The sequence below is a fragment of the Rissa tridactyla genome, chromosome 1 (assembly GCF_028500815.1).
Source record: "Rissa tridactyla isolate bRisTri1 chromosome 1, bRisTri1.patW.cur.20221130, whole genome shotgun sequence".
Lineage (NCBI taxonomy): Eukaryota > Metazoa > Chordata > Aves > Charadriiformes > Laridae > Rissa > Rissa tridactyla.
In genome coordinates this window covers 167,537,390-167,555,096 of record NC_071466.1, presented here as the reverse complement: position 1 = coordinate 167,555,096, position 17,707 = coordinate 167,537,390, and the positions used below count along the sequence as shown (strand labels likewise).

Genomic DNA, 17,707 nt, shown 5'->3' with positions numbered 1-17,707 from the left:
GCTAGGAGTAGGAGAGGACCTACGGCTACACAAATAAGATGATAATATGACGTCTAAAAGACGATCTTGGAATTCATCAAAAGAGTGGGCAATACGGGGCAAAGTTGAAGGAGTCTGACACAACCTACGTAGTAAGTTCAGCATTTGAAGGTCAAGGTACTTGACTAGGTGGCAGTGACTATTGGGAATCATAGGAGGCACAACAGTAGCTTAAAAAAGGAATTGCAGACAGGGATCAAATCAAGATGGTTCTAAGTAGGCTGGCAATCTTGTATTGCTTTTTTAGATTACCTCATTTCTCGGTAGTTTAAAACACAGGGTAGACAAAAACACAGCGCGTTGTTTTTTTTTTTTTCCATTTTAAAAAAAAGCAGCTTCCAACTATTACAATTGCAAACAGAAGCTGGAAAAAACAGATGACCTGTCTTGAACTCTTACCCCTGTTGGAGTCTCATGACATTAATTCGCAGAGGCAAGAATTCTTATTTTTTGTACTCATTTAACATCATCATGAAACAGGCTGTTATGTGAGCAAATCCATGAAAAACTTCATCTCCACCTTTCCATTTAGCTTGCTGCTTCTGACTCAGTAGAGCTCTTAGGCAGCAGCAAAATCAAATGCTAATAGGCGCATAACAAAACATCTTAAATACTTTGCTGAATCAGGGCTTGATAATGGATATGAATTCTTTCTGAATATCAAATCTCCTGTCCCACAGCAACATAGCTTGCTTTCAAAAAACACACTGGAATAAGCAATACTTCACCCTGTTCAGCTGCTAAATCTTCAATCTTTTCAGATGGACTGATTAGTTTACAGATGTACTCTTGAGGACTCTCAAGTGCTACTCTGCAGAGTATCCTGCAAAATCTAGGGGAGGTCTTTTTAAGGCAATCATGGAAACTTTGCAGAGCTATTACATTTAAAATTATATTTCACAGTAAGTGGTATGATTTAAGACTACAAGTCTGCAGATCATATCCTGAAAGAATTTGTGTGCAGCATTCAGAACAGGAGCAGGCAGAGACCTGCTCTAAAGAGAGAAGCTGTGCAATGACGCCCGTTTAAGTAGATCTCAGGGTGTAAGAGTGAATGCAGCACAGGCTGTGCAAACAGCGATAGTCATGAGATGGGGTTAATGCCCCCTTCATCTCCTTGGTAAACACATACAAAATATAATTTCCCCATTCTTCCTTTCTCCTTCAAATAACCTAAAGGTGGCTGTAAACTTACAGGAAGAACTGGGGAAAAAAAAACTTCCATTTTTGGTCTGGATTCTCCAGCTGCTGGAAATAGCTAGCAGAAATGAGTTTAAGGAAACTGAGCCAACTGAGGATCCAGTCCAAAACAAAGGCTATACATTTTCATTCATTTTAATAAATGCAGCTATTTTGTTTACAGCTATTGCTTTCACTTCATTTCACTGTTTTTCAGATTTCACCTTTCATCGCTGCATGATGTTTACGCATAATCATGGTGTACTCATCACTGAGCTACTACACACTGTTTACTGGTGTCAGTAACCTTGGCATCCAGCTTCAAATACTGCGATGTTTAAAACCCAATTCAACTGACACTTAGGCACAGGAAAAACACGGTCTACGTGCACATAGTTGCTGCATAGCAGAGAATGCATTATTTTATTAATTCTTTACTTTTTTTTTCTTATATATTATTCACATATTTTGTTTCTTTGCAGTTGGTATTACATGTTTTTTAAAGTATGTCAAGGTTACAAAATTAAATATTTAAAATTCAGGGAAGCCTGGAATTCATGTTGCCTCCTTGTCCCCAGTCTAAGAAGGCAACAATCTGGTCTTTCAACGTGCTCAGGTTCTGGAGCTTTTGCTGTGTGTTACCATCAGCATCAACAGCAGCAGACAGTCATCTCTCCTGTAAAACAGACTTCATTGTCTCCTGCCATGGAGCTAAACCAGCTCTTCATCTTTCCACAAGAGCAAACCAGGAAACTTTAGATACTCAGTATAATCCAGTACTGCTTAACATAGAGGAGTAAACTGATAGTAGAAAGTTGCTGTCTGCTTTGCAGACACCCTGTAAAGAGAACAAAACAGTACCCCCTATTCCGATCTCCCTGGTGTCTCCTCCTGTTCTCCCCTTAATCCCAGTCCCTGATGCTTTTTTTACCTGATCACTCTTCTTGCGCTCCTCCAGTCTCCTTCCACAGGCTTCTATGTTGAGAGTGAGGAAAACCTAACTTCCTTCCGTGGCAGATCAGAGACAAGAGGAGAAATTCTCTCCCTCTTCTTAGCTGCCATGCACACCATTATTATAAGATGGGCCAAATTTAACCTCAATTAACTTTACAGAGGTGACATGGTAAATGTTATTAAAATGAATATGAATGCAAGAGTGTCTTTTCACATTATTTCAGCCTTAAAAATAGCTGAGCTATACTAGCTGAAACATCCACCAAAAATAAATTATTCTAGTAGACACCTAGAGAATTTGAATCCAAAGACTTAACTTTAATATGTTTATATACAAGCCAGGTTCTTGTAACAGGAGATATGGGACAGCAATCTCTACTGGGGTTATTATGCTTTAATTATGTCATAAAAACATAAGAGGCTTTGTGATATTGCAGTTTCTTAAGTCTACAGGAAAACTTAGTTGGAAAGAAAACTTCTTGGAATTAAAGCAGTAAGAATGTATCAAAATTGCTTAGACTAGGACAGATGCAGATCTCGCTCACTTCAGTTTACACTGTTGAAATTCTGCCTTGTTAATCACAGAATCATAGAATTGCCGAGGTTGGAAGGGACCTTTGAGATCATCTAGTCCAACCATCAACCTAACTGACAAAACCCATCACTAAACCGTATCTCTAAGCACTATGTCTGCCCGTCTTTTAAATACCTCCAGGGGTGGTGACTCAACCACTTCCCTGGGCAGCCTGTTCCAATGCTTAATAACCCTTTTGGTGAAGAAATTTTTCCTAATATCCAATCTAAACCTCCCCTGGCGCAACTTGAGGCCGTTTCCTGTTGTCCTATCGCCTGTCACTTGGGAGAAAAGACTGACACCCACCTCTCTATAACCTCCTTTCAGGCAGTTGTAGAGAGCGATAAGGTCTCCCCTGAGCCTCCTTTTCTCTGAGCTAAATAATCCCAGCTTCCTCAGCCACATAAGAGATAGCCTTACTTATGAATTAGAAAGATCCTGCTTCTGAGATTCCAGTTAGGAAAGAGTGTAGCTGACCCCACCCGGGATTTGTGGTTCTGCACAGCTCTCAGGAATACCATTTTTTTCCCTGTAAGCACATACAGGAAGCCAATCTCCTGAGTAAGAAGGCAGTAGTTTCACAGAACAGTTGGGCTCGAGAAGGAAGGAAAAAAGACTCTGCATGTGGGAGACTGGAGGCATATGAAAAACAATTTAAAAACCCTGAAATTTTGCCAAAATCTGAGATAGTTCATATAAATAAGTTCAGAACGAAATGCATAATGGTACACAATGAGATAAAGATTTTACTGGCATTTGTTTGGGTTGTTCCACACAAAATCACCTCTGGCACTCTCCACCTGAAGTTAATACAGTCTTTCCCAAAAATGCTGGATTAGACCTTTATACTAGATTTCAAATATATGTAAGTACAGATAGACATATATGGAATGTTCAGAAAAGAATTTAATCTGGAGTATGTCAGATTTATAGCAAAAAATTACGCTCTGTATTAATAATAGCCTAAATTTAATACATTAAACAGCTCAAAGAACCTCTAAAATCCAATCAAAGCAGAAGATTCATAAGCTTGTAGACAACTTCATTTACTATCAAAAGAGAACAACTTTCAAGATTCTTAAAATAAAAAAAGACCAATATGCATTCTACATCCTGCAGGAACAAAAGCACTTTGAAGATCTGTCCCTGAAGATAATAAAATATGGTGATTAGAAGAACATATTAGAATTTAGATTAGATATTAGGAAGAAATTCTTTACTCTGTGGGTGGTGAGGCACTGGAACCAGTTGCCCAGGGAAGCTGTGGATGCCCCATCCCTGGAAGTGTTCAAGGCCAGGCTGGATGGGGCTTTGAACAACCTGGTCTAGTGGAAGGTGTCCCTGTCTATGGCAGGGAGATGGAACTGGATGATTTTAAAGGTCCCTTCCAACTCTAACCATTCTACGATTCTATGGTATGATTTGATGGCAGGAATGACTGTATGTTTCTCATTGCCCCCTTCTTGTACCTATGTTTTTAATTGTCCTTCATATATTTTCTGTGCTGGAGATCCATGGTAAAAAATTCCAATGCCTGGTTCTGTCACTGAATTTAAATGGTACAGAAGCTTTAAAACAGCTGGCAGATACACCACTAGACTTATCTGAAAACTTAACCACTGAAGTTGGAAGAGAAGGCTTGTGGGGGATAAACCACCTGCATACGCTTTTTGGTCTTATTTTTGTTCTTCACCTTGGTTGATAGACTGAAAACCCGATAAAGGTTGGAGAGAGGTTTCATAGATATTCATTGCAAAGTTCTGGGAAAAAAAACCTCAATGGGGAGGTAAATGAATATGCATCACTTTATGTAAACAGAGTAAAAACTGACTGAAAAAAAAGAAAGAAAAAATTACTTTTGCATTTAAAGCTTTTTTCTGCCTTACAAAAGAAAACATTGTTATGTAAGAAATAGAAGATTCGGGAGAGTTCTGGCTATAGGCTGGCAATGGCAACTAAACCAGCTTTTTTCTATGCTCAGCTATATCAGCTAGAGGAGGAAAAGTAGTAAATCTGGTGCCCAAAGCTCTGTAAGAGCTGCTGCTCACCAGGTGGAGTTGAATGCATTTGCTGTGCAGCCATTATTGAGATCAAGTTCAGCTGGAGATGCCAAGTACTACTGGAAGTGGCAATAACTTCTGGTAACTTTTTGATGCTTCTCGTGTATTGAAAATTGGTTTACCCAAGAACAGGGTTGGTGTGGGTAAGGGAAGGATGATTTCTGAGGTGAGCACAGTGTTGATGGGGCAGCACCGGTGCTTGCATCACTCTTGTTGCATGGGCAGCGCTTTATGCTCTTCTTTGCCCTCTCCCAGCCACCCATGTAGTGGGTGCCACACCATCAACATAATGAGATCAGTAGGGACTGTGAAGAGCTGGTATAGGTGGCACCTAACACACAGCAATAAGTTGGATCATGGTGTATGCGTATCACAGACAAGGCCTGGTGGGTGTTCAAAGTGCCTCACCAGTATCTTTACCAATGTGTATTGCACTGAATTTCACCTTGGCTGACTGAGACAGGACACTGCAGGAGCACAGCTGGGGGGATCTTAATAGAGTTGGGGCAACAGGACTTGCCCTGTTAAGCCCTCATACTTGGGCTTACAGGGCTGCTGGAAATACGACCTGGCACACAAAGGAAAAAAGAGAATATGGGAGGTGGTACACTTATCTGGAGTGTCTGAGAGCACCATCATTCCTGCCACTCAGATAAAAGAAGTGGGAGCAGGGCAGAAGCAGATGGGACTGCTCTTCTATTATTTATGCTTGGAGACTGAAGTCAGAGAAAACTGAGACCAACAGCATCAAAGAGCTCTATTCTTTCTTACCCCTTTCACCCCAAATGCATAATTGGAAAGGGAGCATGCATCTGGTACCAATGGGAACGAGGACTGTTATGAATCACATCCTCAACAGCTCACTTAAAACAGCCCCCTGCTCAGTCTGAATTGCTTTGCTTCTCACCCACCTAGTCCTAATATCCTTCCAAACTGCATCCCCTTGAAATAGTTGACATCTAGACCGCCCTCAGGCTGCAAACAAATTGGAGACATCTCACAATGTGGTTAAGGACACACTGAATAACCAGGACTTTTCTTTTTCATTGTCTAAATAATATGCCAGAAGGTTTATAAATTTTCACCACAACATAGCTTTTCCACAAGGTAAAAGAGTTTATTTCTTAGAGACTTGCATGAAATAACTAGAGAAATGTAGCTTTCAATAATGAACACTGCCTCTTATTAGTGCAAAAATTTCAGGCAATGTGTCACATGTTTCGTTTCCAAACAAGAACTGGCAAACAACCAGAACTCAGCAAGCTTCAGTATGAGTGAAAAGGTTGCCTCTCACTAGTATTGCCACTGTTAACATGAAAACAAGATCTGTAAGAAAGACTATTGAGTGAAATGCCTAACTTGTACTTTCAGGTCAGAAAGATTTATCGGATTCCTGGAGATACTGCAGAAATTGTTATTTCACCTACAAACCTGACAAGACTCTGTTAGAAAAATCCCCTGCAGAAGCACGAAATTTTGCCCTGGGGGAAACAGATTGATTATAAAATACGTTAGGAAAAAAGAACCGAGCATGTTGCAAAATAAGCATTTGATAACATTCTTCCAAAATCATTTTGCTTTTAAACTACCGATACTGATACTCATTCTCAATCCTCACCTTGCCTTATTGTCAGTCTTTACGGTTATGCCTTTCTTAGCAATTAAAAACCCCACAAAAACCAAAGAGAAAACTGGAAGAAAGTTTTGCTTGTTACTGTCATTTCATCATGAAGTAATAATAAACTGCTATTGAAATTTTAACTGAAAAAAGGCTGTTTAACTCTTAGATAAGAGTGGGATGGTAGCAATTCAGAGCCCTAACTTGCAAACTATGCACAAAGATAGAAGGTGATGTAAGTAGGGTCAGTTTAAAAAGGAGTCCCAACAGACCCCGAGTCCCACTCTACCTATGCTTTAATGATCTCTCTCTGGTTTGTATTCACCTCTTCCAGAAGTGAATCTGAAGTAACCGGTGCCATCAAAAGCTTTTCAAATATTAATATTCAAATGAACATATAGTCTCAGACCTTTCACATAACAGTAATAGTTAATTAAAATATAGTGATAATTAAACAATACTGATAGCTGGGACAAGGATCCTTGTAGGAAGACTTTCTGCTATTTTTATCCCCTCTCCCTTGTAGCACTGATTCATTACAACCAACACACTTGTCACATGCAAATTAGCTGCACAGATAAGGTGGCAATTGAAAAAATTACCTCTGATGTCGCACTTGGCCCACTTAATTACTAACGCTGTTGACCCAACTCTGTCTGCCTATTTAGTCATAACAATTCAATAAAATAATTATTAATACTTACCTAAATTACATCTTAATGTCTTGAAAGTATATTGTGAAGATAATTTCACTTCATTTGAGTAATGAAAATTCCAGAGAGTCTATATTGTACCATTATTCAGATTACTTGAGATAAATGCTAGTTAGCTTAGATGCTAAATTTCTCAAAGGACCCACTTTAAAATCAATATTACTGTGAGCTAATTAACAGACTAGATTCTCAGAAAAATATTCCTTTCTCCAATAAGTGTGTAAGTTTGGGAAGTGTAGGAAGGGACAAACATGGTATTTTCAGCTATAGCAAAAATGCTGAATATCTGCTTTGCATGAAACATGGAGTTCTGTTTAACCTTGGAGCTAACACTGGTGTTTTTGTAATAAATGTAAAAACTCTGTTCACCTCCCAGAATGTCTCACAGAAGTATCTCCTTCCTCACATTTTTATCAACCCTAGTCATGCTGTTTAAATTGTGAGCCACCCAAATCAGCCCGGAGAGTACAAAATGCAGAGTCAAAGACTGTAAAATTCTGGGCAGGATCCATGTCTTAAAAATAGATTATTCACAGAAAGCGTTTGTGAAATAGCAGCAAGGAAAACACACACTCAAGAAAATACTTAAGTCTTCACGCACTTATGCCCTAAAGTTATGACTGAGGTCTTGGAAGAGCCTTTGTCATCTCCTGCCTGCAGATGAACCCTTCTCACACCCGCAGCTTTTCCTCTGGTGTGCCCGGTGATTGAGCCCTCTGTTCTGAGCAGACAGCGCAGCTGTGAAAACACGTCAGACCTTGGAGCGAGTCTAGGAAGTAGGCCCTCCTCTCAGATGTCATCAGAGCTTGATCTGGTAGGAAATCTCAGAGCATGCCCACGGCAGAAACCCAGGAGCATGGTGTGAACTGGTGACTGCTCTTTCTTAAAAATGTTATGAGAGGAGGAAGGAATGGCTTTATCTTTCTTCCTCATAGCACAGCCCAGCCATTAGAGGATTCACACAGAAGGCAGGAGATCAGATTCACGTGTCTTTCTCAAACTCGAATTTCCCAAAAAGAGAGAAAGCTATGCAACAACTGATTGGAAAGTGCAATCTGGGATTGAGGAAGAATCGTCCACTGCTCCTGCTGAAACCAAATTGCTGTGAAGTTTAGTCAGGAAGCCAGAAAGGAATATTATCCTTTAGACCAGTCACAGCTGGCTGTGGTAAATCAATCTTCTTGTGCTGTTGCTAGAAATGTTTCTGGTTTACACCTAGTGACTGACAAATATAAAAAGCAGAGAAAAAGCTAAAAATTCACGACTTTTTATTTCTTTCAACCAAGTATCCTAACTTCTGAGCTACAAACTCATGCTTCTGGTGCATACTGTAATTTGAAAGAAAACAGCGAGCCAGCTGTCCTCATCCAAAGTGACCACTTGGATGTAAAGATCCAGGAAGCAGCACAGGAAATCCAGCCTCCAAATGGCATCTAATGCAGGGCTGCAAAGGGAGGCAAAACTTTCAGATATAACTCCTGCTTTGGACCATCTTACGGCTTCCTCTGCTTAGCACGGCAAGCCCCTTTCTTAACTGCCTTTCTCTTCCTATTAAGTTATGCAGGGTCTTGTGTGCCTAGTTCAATTGTAGGGATCCTGCTCCCAGAGACGGGAACCGTAAAGGGAAGCGTGGCGATGCTCACCATGGCTGCAGCTAACTGCATTTTTAATGTGGTCTTGGAGGCCTCACCTCGCTGTTTGGCGCCCATTCTGTGCACTGCAGAATGAAGGCACTGCCTAACTTGCAGATGCCCAAACCATTTTCAGGACCTAGCTGCTAGGAATTGGAGGCTGTCAGGTGAACTGAACTCGCCGCTTTGTTTAAGGTTACTAAATATAATAAAATATGAAGCAGCTCCCAAAAAAAGAGAAATACTGGAAAATGAATGGTTTGCCATGTGTCACTGATTTGTTATGTTTAAACGTGTTTCATGTTCCACCATGCTGCTTTTGATCTGCAGTGGCGAAGCAAGGGTAAAAGGTAGAGAGCTTGTAAGCTAATAAGGAACTGGAATATACTAACTTTCTCTAGGTGAAAATTAAAAGGGTACAGGCAAAATACGCAGTCAGGCTTGCCTGCTAAATACAGTCGTTATGCTGAGACCCCTTTTAACATATTCCTACAGATTTTGCTTGCTAAGGCAGGCAGAATGAATAGCAGGATTGAATAAGGTATTGTCATCTCCCACTGCACACAGATGAGATTTCTGTTACATGTGATTTTTCTTATACAAACCCTTGTGATTTATTTCTACAGTATGTACAGAGATATTACTAGCCAGGTCCCTGAAGCTCAAGAGGTATGCAGAGATGGCCTCCATTTTCTTCGAACCCTTACTAAAAATAAGAGAACATTTGATTAAGGGTTGACAATTTTCTTTTCTTCCTTTGCTTGTTCTTGTAATTCATTTTGCATGGGAAGTGGGCTGTGTTTTTCTTATCCCTTCCAATTCAGCAGCCGGGCGGCTGGCTTTGTGGGCCCACTCCCGTCACCACGGCAACCAGTAGATCGCTGTGATGTGATCCCATGTGCTTTATGTCACTACACGGTGCTATTGTTCTCGGTAACAACTTGGGAGATGCGTTTCCCTATTCTCATGCAGGAGGATTAGTTATCGGTCCGCTGGTCACCTCGTGTGTCACGTGTGGACTACAGCATCATATTAGGATGGAATTCGCTTCACACGTAGCAACTTCAAGAATGACTGCTTCGCACCATGAAGCCTATGTTCAGCACCGAGCAGACACTGGTCCTGAGAAACATGCTAGAGAATCTGAATCGAGGCTGTAGTTCTCAAGAATCACCAGTATGACCATACTAGGTGAGATCAAAGGTCTCCCTAACTCATTGGTTCAGTGTCTCTGCTATTGGCCAAAACTGCCCAGAAAAGCAAAATATATAAATAATTTGTCTTATATAATTTTATTTTTTTTCACTCTCATTTTTGGGCTAATTTAAAGTTAACCATATGGGCATTTAGCTACACTAGAGACTGAGTGCTGGATATACAGCAGGCAGAAAACCCGATTTCGCTAATTACAAATCCACCATAGATTTCAACGGATACATAAGACTCAGCTGCTCTTGAGCATTTGGAGGAAACTGATTTACCACCCTTTTTCTAGATTGCAGCAAATCATCCCTGCGCTGCAAAGCTTATTTCTTTTTATGTGTTGCAGAGATGGCAGAAGCCCCGGACTAGTCTTCTTACAAATTAACTTTGGGATGATATATTCCACAAGAATCAAAATAAGACCAGTCCCTTCAAAAGTGTGTTATAATGACAGGTCCAAACTTGTACAGTGCATGGAAGAAAGGATACTTAGAATCATAGCACCAGAATCACAGAATGGTTTGGGTGAGAAGGGATCTTCAAAGATCGTCTAGTCTAATCCCCCTGCCATAGGTAGGGACAGCTTTCACGTTGCTCAAAACCCCATCCAACCTGATCTTGAATACTTGCAGGGATGGGTCATCCACAACCTCTCTGGGAACCTTTTCCAGTGTCCCATGAACCTCATTGTAAAAAAAGTTCTTCCTTATGTCCAATCTGAATCTACCCTCAGTTTAAAACCATTGCCCCTTGTTCTGTCACTACACGCCTTGATACAAAGTCTGTCTCCATTTTTCCTATAGTCCCCCTTTATATATTGGAAGGCTGCAAAAAGGTCTCCTTGCAGCCTTCTGTTCTCCAGGTTGAACAACCCCAACTCTCTCAGCCTGTGCTCAGTGGAGAGGTGTTCCAGCCCTCTGATCATTTTGATGGCCCTCCTCTGGACCTGCTTTAACAGGTCCATGGCTTCCTTGTGCTGGCGAACCCAGAGCTGGACACAGTACTCCAGGTAGGGTCTCACCAAAGTGGAGTAGAAGGGGAAAATCACCTCCCTCCACTTGCTGGTCACACTTTTTTTGATGCAGCCCAGGGTACAATTGGCTTTCCAGGCTGCAAGTGCACATTGACGGCTCATATCCAATTTTTCATCCGTCAGTATCCCCAAGTCCTTCTCTGTAGTGCTGCTCTTAATTGATTGCTCCCCTGTTCTGGACTGATATTGATTGCCCCAACCCAGGTGCAGGACCTTGCACTTGGCCTTGCTGAACTGCATCAGGTTCACGTGGGCCTGCTTCTCAAGCCTGTCAAGGTCCCTCTGGATGGTATCCGTTCTATGCATAAAGGGCATATTTCACTCTCTGTCCTTTACTGATCCCTAAAACACTTGAACAAGGTATAACTGGACAATGAGTCCAATGAATGAGGGAAAGACATTCCCTTTATGCCAACTTTATCTAAAAATTAAAGGTTCCATTTTAGAAAACAACTGGGTAGCCACTGATGCATGAGAAGTGCACTCTGGAGTGATTCACTGATTGCTGCATTTCTTAATATTTCTGTGTCAACCCATGAAAACATATTTTTAACATTAAACAGTAGCATTTCATGTAGCATGGTCTAGCTATGTCACTAATAATACAGCAACTGTCGCCCAGAACCTATAAAAAACCCCGTGTAGCTATTGACTGGATCTCATATAAAATATTAATTACCACAGTCATCAAAATAGTTTGCCCACATTTTTTAAGTATCTTGCCATTGAACAACAACATTTATAATTCTGAAATTTAAAAATAAGCAAACACATTCAATATATAAACAAACAAATGCAAAATCAGATTTTGGGCTGTCTGAGCCAGACAGTAAACTGTCTACTTTCTGTTCCCTTCCTCCCTTCATAGCTCTTTCTTCTCCCTGTGTAACTTATTCCCAACCCACGTATTGTATTCAGATATAGTTCTAATACTGTGACCTTTCTTTCTGTTCACATTCTCTGCTTTACTTACACATTTTTCACTCTTTTGCAAATATTCTTGTATTGTATATATCAGATACAACACTAAAGCAGTAATTAGACTACCATAGTTTTGTGTTTTCTGCCCATAACTGAGTAGTTAGAAGTTACAAATACTCACACAACATGACATTTTTACACTTATCCATAAATTACTTGCATATATAATGGAAGGCATAATCTTTTATTACCAGTGAATGTAAGAAAAAGATCCACACATTTGAAGTCTGTTCTCAGAAACAGAACTATGTAACTTGTCTCCAGCCAAAGCAAGTACTAGCTGTGAAACTTAAAGTCACATATTGGTCTCATACAGACGGTCTTAGCATCTTGATACAGCCCTTTGAACTGTCCGTTCTGCCTAGCAAAGTATTTGGTTTCAAGAATCTTCTATATAAAGGTAAACTTGTTCTGTTTTTTGTTTGAGGGGCCGATTATTCTTCCCACAGACGTGCTGTGTTTTCTTAAAAATCTGTATTAACATGTTCAAAATTAATGAGAAGACAGCTTGATATATTCTTACGGTAGTATTACATGTACGCAGATGGATCCAGTCTCAAAACACTATGGAAGGATTCTGCAATGTTGCTACAAAGCTGATTTTCCAAGTACACATTAGGATATCTACTGTCAGAGTCCAGTAATCTGGCTCTCTAGTACTTCATTTCCCTCAGTCATAAGGAAACCTTCATGAAAGTCAGTCCCCCTCGTCTGGCACTCTTCTTCCTCATGCTACTGTGATGAGCGTTTCCACCAATCCCTTTTCTCTACATAGATACTGCATTCAACAACTAACATTTAGGGAGTCTTTGGGGCCTTCCCCTATCCAAATTCAGGCAGTTCTTTTACTGATGCTTTGCAGATTTCTTTGTGAGCAAACTTCTTCTAATTTTAACTTTTCTTTGTGATACAAAAATGCTCCTAATGGTCCGGGTGAACACTTGGGAGTCTCACTGACTTCTTCTGCATCTAATATCGGGTCCAAACCAGACCAGCACTACCAGCAAATTGGATAATAAAACTGTAGGCTCCTGATCTAGTGACACAAGATTGTGGGAGACTGTTAACTTCACTTGATATCATTTCCATATTTCAGTAAAACTTCTTAACAGGAAGGGATACTGCAATGAATAAAACAGACAAAATAAGAACTGCTGATCCCCCCTACACATTAAAGGGATGTTGCAAAGTCACAAAGCTACAAAATAGCAGAATGAAGACTGTTAAACACTGGCTTATCACCCTGAACCCCAGGATACATATTCTACATGGCATCATAGAATTATACACACAGTATAATTATATTTCTGAATAATCCATTAATTCAGTGCAGGGGGATGGATGGTACTTACAAAATAAGATAGCTAATATTTCTTTTTTTAGCCTTTAACATTCTCTGTGTGGGTCCATGTCTTATATATAGTCTTCCATTGAAGACTTCACCAGTAAGAATGACTCACTTTCTTATGACTTTTTTTAGACATTCATTGCAATAATATTAGACAGCTCCAAAACAGGAATTAATATATTTTATAAGACTGCTTCAAGTCAAGGTGGCATTGTTATACACATGATACAGATAAAGAATTAAAGTAGGACTAATTTGGGCCAGATTTTAATTTTTATTTTAAATCTGTTGGTTGTCAGTACCTAAATGCAGGGATTGTTTTCTTCCGTTTCAATGAGTACTTAGTATCTGCCTACATAGGTATTCAAAGGTCAACTGTAGTCAAATGCAGTTTTAGCTGTGAGCACTCACATTTCAGCAAAAACAAATTCTGCTTCTTCCCTTGCACACGCAATGCAACAGCTTTATCAGAAAAGAGCTTGTCACAATTTGTAGCTAGCTGTCCAGGTAAATCAGAAGCCTGACACCCTGGAAAACAGAAAAATCTGAATAATACGGTACTATAAGTCATGCTGGAGAGCACGGTCAGCTTTCCACAAGGAGTCAGCTTAAGCCCAGCCAAGAAAACTGTCTCTCACTCAGCATCAGCTCCGTTGGACCTGAGCTGTCTTCCAAAGAGTGACAAGCACATCTCTCTGAGAAGCATCCAGTTAAATGTCTCTCTGCTTTTGTTCAAAGCTCCCTAAAATGTTTTAAGTCAGTAAAAGAATGTAGATGTGAAGCAGATTTCCTCCATTCCCCTCTTTGTTTTCTGTTATTCCTCCCCTCCCTCCCTCCCTCCCTCCCTCCCTTCCTCCCTTCCTCCCTTCCTCCCTTCCTCCCTTCCTCCCTTCCTTCCTTCCTTCCTTCCTTCCTTCCTTCCTTCCTTCCTTCCTTCCTTCCTTCCCTTCCTTCCTTCCTTCCTTCCCTTCCTTCCTTCCCTTCCTTCCTTCCCTTCCTTCCTTCCTTCCTTCCTTCCTTCCTTCCTTCCTTCCTTCCTTCCTTCCTTCCTTCCTTCCTTCCTTCCCTCCTTCCTTCCCTCCTTCCCTCCTTCCTTCCCTCCTTCCTTCCTTCCCTCCTCCCTCCCTCCCTCCCTCCCTTTTTGATTTGGAGACAAAAAAGACACACAGTAATTTCTACTGAGAAAAGATGAAATGGAGAAAAGGAGTCCAGCCTGCAGGGGTAATGTGGGAGGGAGAGTGCTCAGAAACACAGATGCACTTTTTGGGAGAGGGTCAGATACAACGTCAGAAATAAAGAGAAAGGAAGAGTGGTACCCAGATAGCTCCAGGAGAGATAAGGAATGCTAAGAAACAGTTTCTGCCATAAGTTTGGGTTATAGAAGCAATAAAATGCAGAAATTCAAGATTAAAATAATGACAAATTACATTTAACATACACAGAAAATGTTCCTGGTTAATTCTGTTTGGGCCATAAAAATATTAATAAGTATTAAATACTTGTTTTATTTTCCTGCACTATTTTTAGCCTGAGTCCAATCATTGCCACTGAATTTATTCAGAACTTAACTGAAGGTACTCAGTGAGATTCCTCAGGCAACCTGGGTACCTCTGAGAAACTGCTTTGCAATTGTAGGTACTTAGAAACCCGTACTATCAAAGGACAGACATAAGCAGATAACTGGCCACAAGATAGCTCTTAATATACAGGTATTTCTATCCCAGGATTCTCTCTTGATTTTATGTATTTGGGCCAGCAATATTATGTAATTTCCTAGTCAGATAATTAAGGAAATAGAGAAGCATCTTCCCCCAAACTCATAATCCAAATCAAAGGCTGACCTCAGAAAAGACCCTTAGATATATTGTCCTATGCATTCTCCATGGACTAGGCTTCTTCTGCATGTGCTAGTAAGTGTTTTCTTTATTCTCTTTCCCTTGAGTCTCCCTTTCTTACTGTTCAAGAAGGAAGGGAATCAGCATGCATTTTAAACAAATGTATATATGAAGCAAGATGCTATTATATTCATAGCAGAGTGAAGAGGCAGAGAGAAATCAAACCATACAAGCAGGGAGAGCAGAATTTGCTGACAAAAAGCCTGTTATTAAAGGGAATCAAAGATTTGTCTGTATCTGGGTTCTTTGGCATAATATTCCGCTCTTGCTGCATAAAGTTATTTTTCTGGGCAGAAAGTGAAGACCTACTATTTCTACAGGCAATAAAACAAGTACTTAAAAAATCAGAATGTCAGAAAATAAAAAGTTCACGGACAGAATAGACACATTTCCAAATTCCAAGAGAGATGGAAAATGAAATAAAATAAAATAACTTGGATTGTCAATTTATAATTCTTTTCTGGCAACAAGAGGGATGCCTAGGGAGTTCAGAGAAGCTAACAGAACTATAATATTCATACTATATTTAAAAATGGATCAAGGCTAAAAACCAACTCGGTATTGTGCAATCTTTTATCCTAATGCAGCATAGCAGCTAAGAACTGTTATTTCTTTATAAACGCCATCTTAACTTACTTCAAGAAGTGGGCTTTCTATGTGATTAAAAGGGGAGCCGTTTGGAGAGAGCATACCTGAAGCAGTGAAAAAGCTGTTAAATAGTGTGGCTACTGAAGAATAGCAGCTATCAATCATTTCAGAGATTTTAAGAGCTGTAACCAGCTGCAGATATATTTGGTTTTAGCATGAGCTGAAGATTCCAGTGAATAAGATGCAGGTATTTTCCCCCTTCAGAGAAAATACCATTTGGTATTTATATTGGAAAGGTCATTTGATAGGCATTCATCCAGTATACTTTTATTCATGGTATTCCAGTTTTTAATATTTAAACTGACTGTCAGCACTTGTATCCACAGTAACCTTATCCCTCCACATCTGCCACCTGGGCAAATACTTTGGCTTTTCTATTTCAAAACTTCCCTCTAGATCTAGTCTTTGGATCAAAAATTTTTCAAAGAATTATTATCCAGTCAAAGATTTTCAACACAAATCTAGAGCAGGTATGGTATATTTTGTTGCTCCCATCATTAACGTTATTAATCATTAAATCGTTCCAGTTTCCAATCACTCAATAAAATACTGCATAAGATAATACTAATATATGTCTGAAACATGACATTTCAGTTAAGTCATGGGTTGTACGTACAATTGTACATACACCCTCAGTTTCATCAGTACTAGCCAGTCTAAAACGAATACAGTGTATTGTTGCATGGAGATTTTATCCCATATGCACAGTAATTGCAGCTTAATGAGGGATAGCGAAAGATACAGAATATAATACCTTCCATAGTGAATAAAATGTTTGAAATGTTCAATGCAGTGTTTTAGAGTCTATAGAAGTAAACTATTTGGGGAGTAAAGTAACATTTGTATTACTTGTTTTCCTGAAAATATATTTCAATCCGGAGTGGACAAAGAACAAGACCAGAGACCAGGTATGAATTTCATTGTGTGACCTTGTATTTACGATGAATAAAAGCTTGTTAATTCAGTCAATTATGCTTATGTGGAATAATATCATAGTTAATACAAGGCAGCTTGCTTTGTCTGGGCTTCCACCTTACTTTCATCAGTTGAAGAATTTCTTCTTTTTGCCCATTGAAAGTCAAGAGCAACAAACTTTCTTAGAACTGAACCTGTGCTTAGACCCATGTAAAACAGTCGGGCAAAGTTTTTGGAGGTGACCTCTGGTGCACAGCGTTCAGCTTCTGAAAAATCATGACAAAAGTGTTTCTAAATGAATATATTAATTCTTAATTGCCCAAAGTTATCATCAGAAGTGTTATCCTTTTATCTTTTCTAACTCTTTATAACCCAATTTCTAAAACACAAATGCAAACGCGAAGCATGTTTGGATGTATAAGTATATTAGAGTGACAACACAATTCTAATGTTCCAGATGAACAATACTAGACAAGAGAAAATCACTGCTGAATGGGAAAAGAAGGCAGTCTTGGGGTCTCACCATTGTTGTAAACAACCATTGGGCTAAGGTTGTAAAATGATTAAGCAATGCAACATTAGAAGAATAAAAATAAGTTTTGTTTTTAACTGCTACTTCTTTGAAACGTGTGTTTGTGTATACTCAAATCTCAGTACACTGAACGAGGGAGGAATTTTGAGGGAAAAATTTAGTAGAGAACCCTGTGACTGAAGAATGTATTATAAGGCATATGAATGTGAGGGATGAACTGAGGTTGCAGAGATACTGTAACTCTCCAGGTCTTTATTTCTGAGCATGTGGAATTTTTCATTTTAGTGAATTATCTTTCTGTGTAATATGTGTTTGTGTGCGCGCACCTGTGTGTGTGTGAATAGGTAGAATGGACAGCATGTTGCTAAAAGCTTCACGGGTTTC

General features: G+C 39.7%; 1 protein-coding gene across 1 annotated transcript in view; it reads right to left on the bottom strand.

Moving 5' to 3' along the window:
- Positions 1-17,707, bottom strand: part of ANKS1B (ankyrin repeat and sterile alpha motif domain containing 1B) — a 449,659-nt gene that overhangs the window by 170,241 nt on the left and 261,711 nt on the right. The gene's annotated exons all lie outside the window — the stretch shown is intronic.